The 13,664-nt window shown below is 33.9% G+C and overlaps 1 protein-coding gene across 1 annotated transcript in view; it reads right to left on the reverse strand.

Moving 5' to 3' along the window:
• ERBB4 (erb-b2 receptor tyrosine kinase 4) overlaps positions 1-13,664 on the reverse strand; it is a 1,129,145-nt gene that overhangs the window by 830,094 nt on the left and 285,387 nt on the right. The window lies entirely within an intron of this gene.

Raw genomic sequence — 13,664 nt, forward strand, 5'->3', positions numbered from 1 at the left:
CAAAGGGCAATAAAAGTTTGTCTATATAGCACCAACCATTTGGACAAATAAGCAAAAATTCAAATAATAACCCATAAGGTGATATATGCAATAGCAAATGGCCACATGGGCAAAAGCTTTCAAATATTTTATTTTTTTCTACAAAGTTTAGAGTAGTCTAGAAATTTCAGTTTAACTGCATCAAATACGTGAAAAATTTACCTACCCATGCGGTACGCTGGCCAGTTTGTAACACCTGTCTTAGAAGAGTAGACTCTCTGGACTTGAACAATATTGACAAAATTCCAAAAAGGAAAGGGTAGAGTAAGTCCAGTGTGTTGGTTGGAATTGCACAATTTGGCATAAGTTCATGGGAAGAAAGAACGGGGGGATGTAAGTATGTGTGACACTTAGGTGAATAGTCCAATGAGGAAAAATTTAAACAACCAACCCAGAGAAGGGTAATGGTGAGGCACAAGAATCTTTTCAAATTAAAAAAAAAAAAAATGATGCCTCAGTGGAGTCTGGGTGGATGGAAGTAAGAGCTGAGAGAGAGCCAAGGGAAGTGTGTTGGCGATGGGCAAGGGTGCCCTCAGTAGAGGGAACCACACATGCAAAAGTGCAGGGTGGAAAGAAAGTGCAGTTGGAACACTGCAGAAAGGAATAAAAACGTGAGAAGAAATGACAACAGAGAGGTAAACCAAGCTGAGCGATGTCAAAGACGATGGTGAGAATATTGCAGCAGGGCAGTGTCGGAGGTTCATTTCCCAGAGCCCTCTCTGGCAGCACTGGCTTACAAGGAGGTCAGACTGAAATCAGGAAGGGAATTGTAGAGATTTTACAATCACACAGGTGATAAATAATGAGTGTCTAGGAAATAAGAAGAGGTTCTAGAACAGAAAGGAAAGGGAGACTTGTTACACGTGTAAAGCAAATTAGTGGGATTTAGTGTTTAATTCCACCTGGAATGAGAGTAAAGGAGTTGAAAGTGACTCTCGTTTTCCTGGTTCAAGCCATCCATTGGACAGTGGGTCTATTAAAGTAATACAAAATGTAAGAGAAAGAAGGAAAGTATACGAAGAAAATTATGACAAGTAAGGACAGATCCCAACCAAAATGTGACAGAAACACACAGAATGAACAGAAAACAGAACATGGCTTACAACATAAAAAACTAAGTGTAGATACGCTGCAAAACTATTACTTTGCACAAAATAAAATGCTCTGTCTTTACAATCTTACTTAATTGATTTCTAATGGATTTTCGGTTATAAAATATTCCAAACTTAAATTTAAAATCCAGCTTAATGCCTTTCAGAGGCAATTGAGGTAAAACATGTTTTTGTTTAAATTGCCAAGCTAATTGTTGAACACCACCATGCAAGTCATCAAAAACATTCCATTTTCAGAATACTTGCTATTTTAAAACACTTAAAAGACAGAAAACATGTACCACATAAATGTATGTAGGATTTTAATGAGTTTCCCTAGTTGAATATAGTGCATATGGTTCACTGAACACATTTTGCTAAATTATGTCTAAATAATATGAATTATACTAATCATTCATGTTATATTTTATCTATCCACGTATCTATTTAACTAACTATATAAAATAAGGAATCATTATATACAAATTTTTTACCAAAGGCTCGGTGCCCAGAGCACAGTGGTTACGGCACCGGCCACGTACACTGAGGCTGGCGGGTTCGAATCCAGCCCAGGCCAGCTAAACAACAATGACACCTGCAACAAAAAAATAGCTGGGCATTGTGTCAGACACCTACAGTCCCAGCTAATTGGGAGGCTGAAGCAAGAGAATTCCTTAAGCCCAAGAGTTTGAGGTTGCTGTGAGCTGTGATGCCACAGCACTCTACCAAGGGCGACATGGTGAGACTCTGTCTCAAAAAAAAAAAAAAAGGATGAACATAATCTTCAACTGGAGGTATCTCAGTGACTATAAGGAAATGATGCACACTTTTTTTTATTACATCATAGCTGTCTACCTTAATGCAATCGTGGGGTACAATGTGCTGGTTTTATATACAATTTGAAATACTTCCATCAAACTGGTTAACAGCCTTCACCGCATTTTCTTAATTATTGTGTTAAGACATTTATACTCCACACTTATTGGATATGACATGCACCCTTGTATACTGCACCATAGGGTTAAATTACACTATGCATAAATTGATACCATCACATAAAGTAATGAATGGGTTTAATTCACAAACACCTTAAAAAGTTCACAAAGTCATATTTACCCAAATTTAATAAATTGCAGGCTGGGCATGTGGTTCACAGCTATAATCGCTAGCACTCAGGGAGGCAAAGGCAGGTAGATTGCTTGAGCTCAGGAATTAGAGACCAGCTTGCGCAAGAGCAAGATCCTATCCCTATTATAAAAAAGAAAAATGAGCTGAGTATAATGGCAGGCACCTATAGTCACAGCCTCTCAAGAGGCTGAAGCAGGAGCAGCACTTGAGCCTAAGAGCTTGAGGTTGCAATGAGTTATGATGATGCCACTACCTTCTATCTAGGGAAGGGAGGGAGGGAGGGAGGAAGGGAGGAGAGAGAGAGAAGACAAAAGAAAAGAATAAATAAAAGAGAAAAAAAATTGCATTTATTTTTCATCTGCTTTGGAACATAATTACAATGTGGATTACCAATACTGGACAAATTTACTAGAATACGTTATTTCAATTATTTGGTCTCCCAAAGTTAACTTCACTTTGATATTTCTAAAATATTTTCAACTAGTGTCATAGAATATCAGAGGTAGCTGAGCACTGAATTACAGACAGGTTTTGAAGGAATGATTTCACACTAAGAATCAAGAAAACTAAAATTCAGTCAACCCAAACAGACAAAACCTTAGGGTGTCCCAGAGAAAAAACAAGTTATAAAACTTTTTCACTTTGATCTTCAGCATGTTTTAAGTCATTTCTCTGGACTCCTGATGTGTTTAAACCTAGAGAGACCTGGAACTTAAAAAAAAGAAGATCTTTTTCTTACCATGTTTCATTATCTCAGACTGAAATGGCAAAGTGCCTAGATACTATGGAGGTGAGAGCCAGAAGCAGCATTAAAATTTTGGCTCTTGTTAAATGCCTTCAAAGAAACCTCTGTTTTCATCAGGAAATGGCAATTACATGGATAACATGCCTGCCAAGGTTTATTCAAGAAAAGGAGAATGGATGGCCCATACTGTAGTTATTTTCCTTAGGTTTATTAACACTTCTTACACAATCAATTCTGATGGAAGCATTTGATAAAAACAAGAGTAGATACAACTCAGAATTTTATATACCACTATTCTTTCCCTACGGTTTTCACTCCTCCTATACTAACAAAACAAATTCTGATATGCATTTATTTATTTAGACAAAAAATCGCAAACAACTAGGATAAAAAATGCTGTGATTCATTTTTCTATTTATCTTTCTCTTCAGTGTTATTTAACAACTAAATTCATTCTGCCATCTCCTATTATAAGAGAATAAACCTACCATATGGGTGAAACAATTTTCTGCCTTGTTTTTAGCACCTTGAATACACTTGGACATGTGTACTGTGCCTCAGATACTCAAAGGTAGTAGAGATTCACTGTTTAGATTCACATCTCCTTAACTGAGATGTGTGTGACATTGAGCAAATAACTTGAACTTCCTGTGCATCAGTTTTCTCACCTGTAAAGTGGGTTTGATAGGAATAGTACCTTCCCCCAACAGGGCTGTTATTAGGATAAAATGAGTTAATACATGTAAAATACTAATGAGTATGTAATGCTCATTACATATGTGACAGATTATAAAAACTACATGTGTTTCATATTATAATTATACTGCTTAAACGTTCCAACAATAAAGGGAAACTCAATGTTTTTCGCTCTCAGATTCCATGTGCAAGGAAGAAATGCTGTCATATGAAAATGTCAAAGGGAAAATGATAAATCTGCTAACAGAATGTAGAACTTTCAGAGGCATAAGTAAATATATTTTAAATGGATCAAGATAGACTCTCTCTTTCCTTTGCTTCTACTCATGTAAATGGGGTATGAAAATGAGGCGTAGCAGCGCCCTTCTTTGAGAACTGTCCCCATCCTTGGAAGGACAAAAAGAAAATAAACTTCCTGAAGTAGTATTTGTCCCTCGACCTACACAAAATTTCAATATAGTCAATAAAATATTAAGATAACAAAATTAAAAAATTTTAAATCATTTTTGAAAATTCTAGATAGATCTACATGGCAGCACTTGTTCAAAAATACAATGAAAAGTCCATAAATGTTACATGAGATCAGAAGAATAGAGGTTAGTTACGTCCAAGAAAAGACTGAGTATTAGGACACTCCCTTGTATTCCTTTTCTTAAATCACTGTTTTAAATTTCTGCTTTTGATGATAATAGTATCAACGGTTATATTGATTATGCTTTATATTTATATCATGTACTTTATAGCAAAGCATTTAACAAATAAATTAGGGATAAGAGTTTCACTCTGGCCCAATTTATGAATCTTCATATTCATTCCCTCTCCAACTCAGTTAGAGGCCGAGACAAACTTGGTAAGGTAGATGGGAGCAAAATTTCATTTGAAATATCTGTATATGTATATTTAATAGCTTTCCTATAATATGAAGTTCATTCTAAGTTTTTCTTTTTACATTATTTTTAAAAATCTTAATTCCTAAAATAACACACAGCCTTCTTAATGGAAATAGTTACTAGCATAAATACCTTAAATATACAGATCATGTAGACTTATCTAGTTATCATTATCACACATTCATCTTCATGTTTTTCAAAACCCCCTTTAATATAGACGTCTTTAAATTTTGTTAGAAGGCAATTTATGCAGCATCTTGTAATCCTAGCACTCTGGGAGGCTGAGGCAGGTACATTGTTTGAGCTCAGGAGCTCAAGACTAGCATGAGCAAGAGTGAGACCCTATCTCTAAAAGAGCCAAACGGTGGCAGAGCCTGTAGTCCCAGCTACTTGGGAGGCTGAGCCAAGAGACTTCCCTAAGCCCAAGAGTTTGAGGTTGCTGTGAGCTGTGACACAATGACACTCTACCCAGAGCAATAAAGTGAGACTCTGTCTCAAAGGAGAGAGAGAAAAACAGAAAGATGGGTTTTATTTTCCCTCCTAATTTTATAGCTGGTTTGACTTCATTATGTATAAGTCAAAATATTTTGGACAAGTCCAAGCTGAGTTGGAGGTTCTGTTTACCTTCAGTAATGTTCAAGTAATTCTTATTTTGTGACTTGTTTCTTTCTACACTGACTTTTTGTCTAATTAAAAGTTATCCATATTTTTGTCCTAGATTATTTTGGTAGTATTTCTTTAGGTGCTTCTGTGTGTTTCTTTGTATTCTTATATAAATTTCATGTTTACGTAGTTTTAAAAAGGAGGACTTTATTGAAGACCATATATATAGAAACTAAATAAATTGATAACTTTGCTATCCCAAAGAAACAAGGAGAACATATCTCAAATTTTCAAATGAGTCTCATAACCATGAATAACTTAAGCACTTAATAATTAAGCAAAGATTCTAATTATTTTAGTGATAAATCATGGCTATCAGCAATACTGTTATGTCAGCAGCAACTTTTGGCTTGTTTTTCAATCATCCTATACTTCATGTAGAATATATGGTTTAAATAATCCAAAATACATCAGTCTTGTGTAAAGTGCTACATACACTCTCAGTCAAAAATCTTCATAAAAAGAATAATGGAAAGAAAACCAAATTTGGAGTGAGGGCTGTAATTTCTGCATCAGTTCAAACATTTATTAACTAAAGGTATTTATTAAAATATTTACCATCTCTGAGATTTAGTTTCTTCGCATATAAATAGGAATAACAACAAATTTCCTTCCTTTCTGATAGGGTTATATTTGCATTACATAGTACAGTTTGTATCATAGTGTTTTGTAGGCAGTAAACCACAGTCCAAAATATTTTGAAAATAGTGATTTTCACCTCAATCAGGGTCTTAAAGCTACTTCTGAAGGCAGTTTTCATCACCTTCCTCTTAACTAGTGAGAAATTCTAAATGCTTCTTTCAGATTCTCCCTTACTTTCTGCTTTCGAACTATCTGGCTAAGCTAAAACCTATTCTAAGTATTTCCTTGCTGGGGTGGCTTACTTGTATTCATAATCTCAGGCCTCTGCTTGAAAGCACAATCCACTTTACTAGGAGGTTTTCATAATGATAATGTGGTACATTCCTTCAAACATAAAGAGGTATGAAATCGAAAGTTATGCTAATATATAAATACAAATAGCAAGCGAAGGATAAAATTTTTTATCTGCCAGAACTCTAATCCTAAAGGAATTAAATAACAAGCTTCTCAGAGGAGGAAAATCAAGTTAAATGGGAAAATATTATTCTACATTAAGAGGCAAACTAATGTCCAAAGAAGTGCAATGCAGAAGTAGCAGGATCACCTAATGTGCAGATTCTAAAATCCAAATTTTATTTTTATATTTCAGGAACATGAGGGTAAAGTTGATCAGCTTACATAGTTTGTGTTTTTTAGGTAAAGTTCAAGTTGTAGTTGAGCCCTTCACACAGAGGGGTGTGCTGTATACCCTTAAATTGTGTCCATTTGGACAGAGCTTAACAATCCCCCCTCCACTCCCCTCTCTATTTTCCCTTCCCCTATTCCAAATTTAATTGTGTTTTTCTCTTGTGTGGGCATATAGTTGTTTATCTACTGGTTTCATATTAGTATTGCATACATTGAATACTTGGTTTTTCATTCTTGTGAACTTTACTAAGAATGTCCTTCAACTCCATCCAGGTTAATATAAAAGATATAAAGTCTCTATCTTTTTTATGGCTTAATAATATTCCATGGAATACAACTATCACAGTTTATTAATCCTTTCATGAGTTGAGGGGCACTTGGGTTGGTTCTATGTCTAGGCAATTATGAATTGGGCTGTGATGAACATTTTAGTACAAATGTCCTTATGGTATAAGGATTTGTTTTCTTCTGGGTAGGTACCTAGTAATGGGATTGCAGGATCAATTGGAAGGTTTACTTTTAGCTTTTTGAGGGTTCTCCATACTTCTTTTCATAGAGGCTGTACTAATTTGCAATCCTGCCAGAAGTGTAAAAGTATTCCCTTCTTTCCACATCCACACCAACATCTGCAGCTTTGGGACTTTGCGATGTGGGCTATTCTCATTGGAGTTAACGTGATATCTCAGGGTGATTTTGATTTGCATTTATCTGATGATGAGCAGTTTTTCATGTAGTTTTTTGGCCATTTGTTGGTCTTCAGAGAAGATTCTGTTCTTATCTTTGCCCACTTATAAATAGATTCTTTGCTCTTTCCTTGTTGATTAATTTGAGTTCTCTGTATCAGCTCTTTGTCAGATTTGTAGCATGCAAACATCTCTCATTTTGAAGGTTGCATGTTTGCTTTAGTTGTTGTACACTTTGATATAAGCATTCCAAATTGTATATAAAATCAACACATTGTACACCATAAATGCATTAATGTACACAGTTATAATTTTTAAAAAGCTTTTTAGTTTGATTACATCCCTTTTATTTATTTTTGTTGTTTCTGCAATTGCCAAGGAGCCGTCTTCATAAAAATATTACTCCAGTCTGATGTTGTCGTAAGTTTTTCCCGCACTGTCTTCTCAAAGATTTATAGCTTTATGTTTTAAATTTAAATCTTTATCAACTGAGAATCAATTTTTGTAAGTGGTGAGAGGTGTGGGTCCCATTTCGGTCTTGTACTTGTAGCTAACCAGTTTTATCCACACCACTTATTAAATAGGGATTCCTTTCTCCAGTGTTTGCTTTTGTTTGATTTATTGAAGATCAGATGGCAGTATGTGGCTGGTTGCATTTCTAAGCTCTCTGTTCTATTCCATAGATCTACATATGTTTTTTGTCCCAGTACCATGCTGTTTTGATCACTATAGACTTGTAGTATAATCTAAAGTAATGTGATCCCTCCAGATTTTTTTTTTTTTTTTTTTTTTTTTAGAATTTCACTATCTTTTTTAATTTTTTTTTTTTCTGGTTCCATAGGAAATGAAGTATTCTTTTTTTCAAATTTACTTCAAAATTTCAGATAAAAATCTGCAACATGTTAGTTTTCTGCTCATGGTCAGATAACTGAATCATTCTGCGTTGCACATTATGAAGTTTTGAATTGATGCTTTTTGGCAAATTAAATAAGTTTTATTTGATCTTTTATGAGGGTGGAGCAAAGTAGAATGGGACTAAATGTTTGCTTTTGATGGGGTTCAATACACACTATCCACAAATATGGGACCTTAGCATTTGAGGAAACAGTAGAAGTAAGAACATCACTCTCACTTTCTCCTCACCCTCTTCTCCTGAAACAGGTAATAATACCCTCAACTGAAGAGGTGCCCTGTCTGTAACTGAAGAAAGAATGGAACAGCCTTGTCTCTAATAATACGGGGACAAAGAAGTATCTGAACAAACAGGACTTGCCAAGTTCTCCCCAGGTTTTTGGCATTAAAGCATAGCTCTTTGTTCTGCACAACTGTTCCTTCTTCAATAAATCTATGCATAAAAGTAAACAAGTTTACTTGCTTCTTTTGGTCTTCATTAATGAAGCCTCCTATGTCATGTAAAACTTCTATATTTCTTAATTAATCTGTCTTTACTTGTAGGGGTCTCAGCCATGAACCTAATAATGTCCAAGGAAAGAAATTTATCCTCCTCTACACTTTAAATTACTACCTAAACATTAAGAAAGTGGCAATGGGCATTTTAATGCTTTCTTAAAATCATATATAAAAATGTAAATTTAATCTAGGAAATCAGTAGAAATTAAATTTTTCCAGGTAATTAATAATATTAAAGTATTCAAATAGTAAGAAACAGAAAACTCGGGCGGCGCCTGTGGCTCAACGGGTAGGGCGCCGGTCCCATATGCCGGAGGTGGTGGGTTCAAGCCCAGCCCCGGCCAAAAAAAAAAAAAAAAAAAGAAACAGAAAACTCGGGATTTCATATTGGCATCAAAGAGTAGTAATATATTGAAAGTAAAGATAAAAATACATCTATTTTTCTCTGGTTTTGGTAAATACACTGTTGTAAAATTTTTAGATAAATAGATTCTAGATTTAGCAGAGGAAAGTCTACATATTGCCTATCAAGAGGTCATTCCATCTTTGCAGACCATATTCAATGATGAGGAATTTGCCACTTTTCAAGGAATAACATTTGTTTTCAGTCAGCTATAATAACTACTTAGTCCATGAATACATTATTCTTAGTTAAGCATCACAAGAATGGGGAACCAAGAATCCTACATATTCAATTCTGATATGAGGACAATCAATGACCTAGTTACATGGTGGGGGGAGGGAGATAACAGAAAGAGGGAGGAAAGGAGGGGTGGAGGAAAGGAAGAACAGAGAGAGGGAAAAAGGGAGGGAGAATGGTATAAGGGAAAAGTAGCGAGAGGAAAGGAGGGAGGAGGTGTGGGGATCTTGATGTGTGACACACCTTTTGGGGGCAGAACACAATTATAAGAGGAACTTGATTGAACAAATGCAATCAACGTAACCTGGTTCTTTGTAGCCTCAATGAATCCCCAACAATAAAAATAAATAAATAAATAAATACTAAGTCCTTCCTATGACTAGCACGCTTATTTTTCTCCCCAATTTTTATCTTTCCTACCCCTTAAATTCTTAAAGAACTTGTCTTTCTCTCTTGTGGAGTACATTCTTTAAATTTTTAAAGACATTTTGTTCTCCCTGGATTTTCACTTTCAAAGCTAATTTTTTTTTAATTATTTTCTTCTGACCTGGTACTAGGTGTCTGCACAATCACAAATCCTCTCTTTGAACAAAATTCAATGGCACAATATCGCTTGTACATTTAAAGAAACACATCAACAGTGGGCTGAATAGTCCAAAGTAGATTTATCATTTCTTTAAAAACTGAAATTTTTAAATCTTTATATAACACTAGTAAAATTTTATCACACTATAACTTTATAAAATGACAGCTCTTTACTGTGCATGCTCAGTAAACATAAATCAGATCAAATTTTATATTTGTGGCTTTTTTTCTTTTACATTCTCTTGGAACCCAACTACATCCATTTGTACATTGGTGTCTATGACAGCTTTGTGCTATAATGGAGGAAATGATTTTGTTTTTTTTTTGTTGTTGTTGTTTGTTTTTTTTTGAGACAGAGTCTTACTATATTACCCTGGGTAGAGTGCTATAGTGTCACAGCTCACAGCAACCTCAAACTCTTGGGCTTAAGCAATTCTCTTGCTTCAGCCTCCCAAGTAGCTGGGACTGCAGGTGCCCACCACAATGCCCAGCTATGTTTTTGTTATAGTTGTCATTGTTGTTTTTAGCAGTCCTGGGCTGGTTTTGAACAGCTAGACCTGGTGTACATGGCCTGCGCCCTAACCACTGAGCTATGGGCACCAAGTCAATATATTTGCACCTTTCATTGTGTACAAATAGGTAACACCATAGTCACAATGAACTTAAGCTGTATAGGATACGCAAATATACAGTTTCAAGATTTTACTAACTTATACACACCGTACTAAAAAGCATTTAACACAAGTAATATACCTACATTGTGTAATTAATATCAGCTATTATCTCAGGAACTGATACTAATGTTGCTTCTATCAACAGAAAGAAGTAAAATTCTAATGTATGATTTTGTTGCTTTTTCCACCCTTGGCTTTGATGTGGGATGTTTTTCTTTGGTAATTACTTTAGTAGAATATGTTCAATATTTACAACCATACCTTTTAGTTATTTGATATATTGTCTAAAATAAATAATTGTATTGTATTAGTAAATTCACCTATTATTTCTATTTCTTATTTAAATCTCAACAAAGTAAATGTGTAGCCTAGAGCGAAGTTATTTTATTTTATCATGTTTCTATTTAATATGTATACATATCTTTGTAATGTGTGAATAAAGTTAACATACTATTAATAACAAGATAATCTAAAGATATTGTATAAACAATAAAGGCTAAAAATTCATCAGCACAAATGGATCTACCAGGAATAGAGGTTATAATTCTAAAATGAACAGAAAACTTATTTGATATGATTTAAGTCATAAACATTTTCAATCCTAAGAAATTATATATGCTATAAATTAAAATAGAAATTATTATACTGAGTTTAAATTTTCTAATTAAATAAAAATTGATCTAAATTTAATAAGATATTTGGCTCCAAAATTTCAATCATAAATCTTATTTGAACCAGATTCAAAAGAAAAACATTTTTTGTCAGAGAATAGAAGGTATTCATAAATAAAAGATGTACATTTTATAAATTTGATGAAGTAATTGTGAGTTTCGTTTGTAATTTAAAAATATTTGAATTTAGTAACTTTTTCTAAAATTAGTAACTTTTTTCTAAAACTTAACATAAATAACATGAAACTATTCATAATATCTTTTATTGAAATATATACAAAGTTACAAATCTCCATGAAAATAACTAAGTCACTGTGATAATGGGAATAATAGTAATCTCTCACCTCAGGAAGTTAGTTTCCCTTAAATCAATTAAGACCATTAAGTCATACATTTACTTTTCTTGATAAAAATTTATAGTGAAAGGTAGGAAGGTTGAAAAATAAATGAAAGTGTATCTATAAGGTTTATCAGCTGAGAATAACAAAGAGACAGTCTCCATTCAGTTACAAAGTGCGATTATGATTTTAAAAAACCCAAAGGAAAAATAAGTGTTTTACACTGAATTCTCATTGAAAGTGGCATAGCAGGTTGTAAATTTTAACATAAGCTAATATTTCATGTTTTGTTTTTTCTCTCTTTATAATTTAAATTGTGGCACTACAATTTGGAAGCTGTGTGGCTCGGTTACTCTAAGACAAATCTCACCTAAGAGGATATGGCAGCCTTCCACACTGTGGTCTGATTACATTAGACTGAGTATGGCTAAAGAAAGAAATATTTTGACAGGGGAGATTGCACTTGAATACATCAAAGTGTCAGTTCAGATATGTGGCATCTGAAAACACCCTCCCCTTTTCCCCGTTGCATGAAATTTGCCACCTCTCATTGTCTCTTCCAGATGGTGTGCTGAGTTCTCCTCAGCTTTATTCCTAGAGAGCGCGAGTCAACATCAATCTGTTATGCCATTTTCTTGTAATACTAATGTGGCTTATTTATCAATGCCAATTAATCAATGGAACAGAACGGGTTCTTCCTTAGCAGCTAATGCAGTTTCATCATTTTTAAATATTAAAAAAAAAAAAATTAAAAGAGCAGTGACCAGATTGGAAAACCATGCATCTGGCACACTGCAGCCACTGAGGAGGCATTCAACTGAGGTAGAGGTGAGGCCCTTTATTTAAAAATATGATTAAGAACCGTATTTGGGAGGTTATTATTTCTAGCAGAAGGTTGAGGATAAATCTGTGAAATGAGAAGAAATTTAATTTTTTGTCATTTTTTTATAAGGAAAATACCTATCATGTTGGTGATTTTTTAGTTTTTTCTTAGTCTTAGGGCATCAGTGTCAATATGCAACAGATATAAAAAGGCAGTAAATCTACTATAGTTACACTTTATGACTGATTATTTTTAAGCAAATATACTAAAGAATCAGACTTGCATGAATAAGAACATTTTCAAATTCATTTTGAAAAATGAAAAAAATAATAAATTGATGATTAAAGTGCAGTAGAAAGCCTGAAATAAATTAAATTGTTTCCATCCGAATTAATTCACAGGATGAACTAGACGAACTTCAGTCTTCTTCAAATCTCATCGGAATGAATATATTTCAAAGATTATTATTTTTCTACTACAGAATATTACAACTTTTCAGGCAATGTGGGATTACTGTAGTGGTCACTCTGAATTTCAGTTCTGTGGGTCATATAAAATTACTTACCTTCTGGGCCCTGGAATTAGGACAGAAATCACATAATATTTCAAATGATGTCTCTAACAAGGAATGAAATGATTGCTATTAAGCCAGATTTCCCCTGGATGCAGTAATCTTGCACAAGTCCCTAACATCTATAAAAGAAAGAAAGATAATAGTAACTTGACATAATTGGGTTGTCATGAGGGTTAAATGAGGAAATACACGGGAATTTCTTATAAGAATGAATGCCTGACACATGGAAAGTTTTAATGTGAACTAGAACATGTTAATTATTATGACATGGAAGAGGCAGACAAGGCACAAATATTTCTTTCTTTTATAGATGTTAGGGGACTTGTCCAAGATTACTGCATATTCAGAGCCAATTTTGAATCAAGGTCATCTTGATTCAACGAAGGTTCTAACCTTCAAAAGGTTCTAACTCCAGAAACACAATACAACCTTAGAAGTCTATAAATTATTCTCATAAATATATGCTGGAAAAACTAGTTATCTTATCTTTTAAAAATTACATTTTCCTGATTATAAAAAAAAATACATGCTTATCACGGAATATTTTAAAAATACTGTGAAAGATTTGAAAAAAATAAAAGTAATTTATCAATCTTCCTCCTGACTACTACTTTGTCAGTATATTCCTTTTGAGTATGTTTTTGGTGTGGATGTATATCTGCCAAAAACTTTGGAAAATATTGATCATATTGAATATATAAATTGGTAATCTGCATTTCATAACGAGTATATCACTAATACTTCC

This window comes from Nycticebus coucang, chromosome 7, assembly GCF_027406575.1.
Source record: "Nycticebus coucang isolate mNycCou1 chromosome 7, mNycCou1.pri, whole genome shotgun sequence".
Classification (NCBI taxonomy): Eukaryota; Metazoa; Chordata; class Mammalia; order Primates; family Lorisidae; genus Nycticebus; species Nycticebus coucang.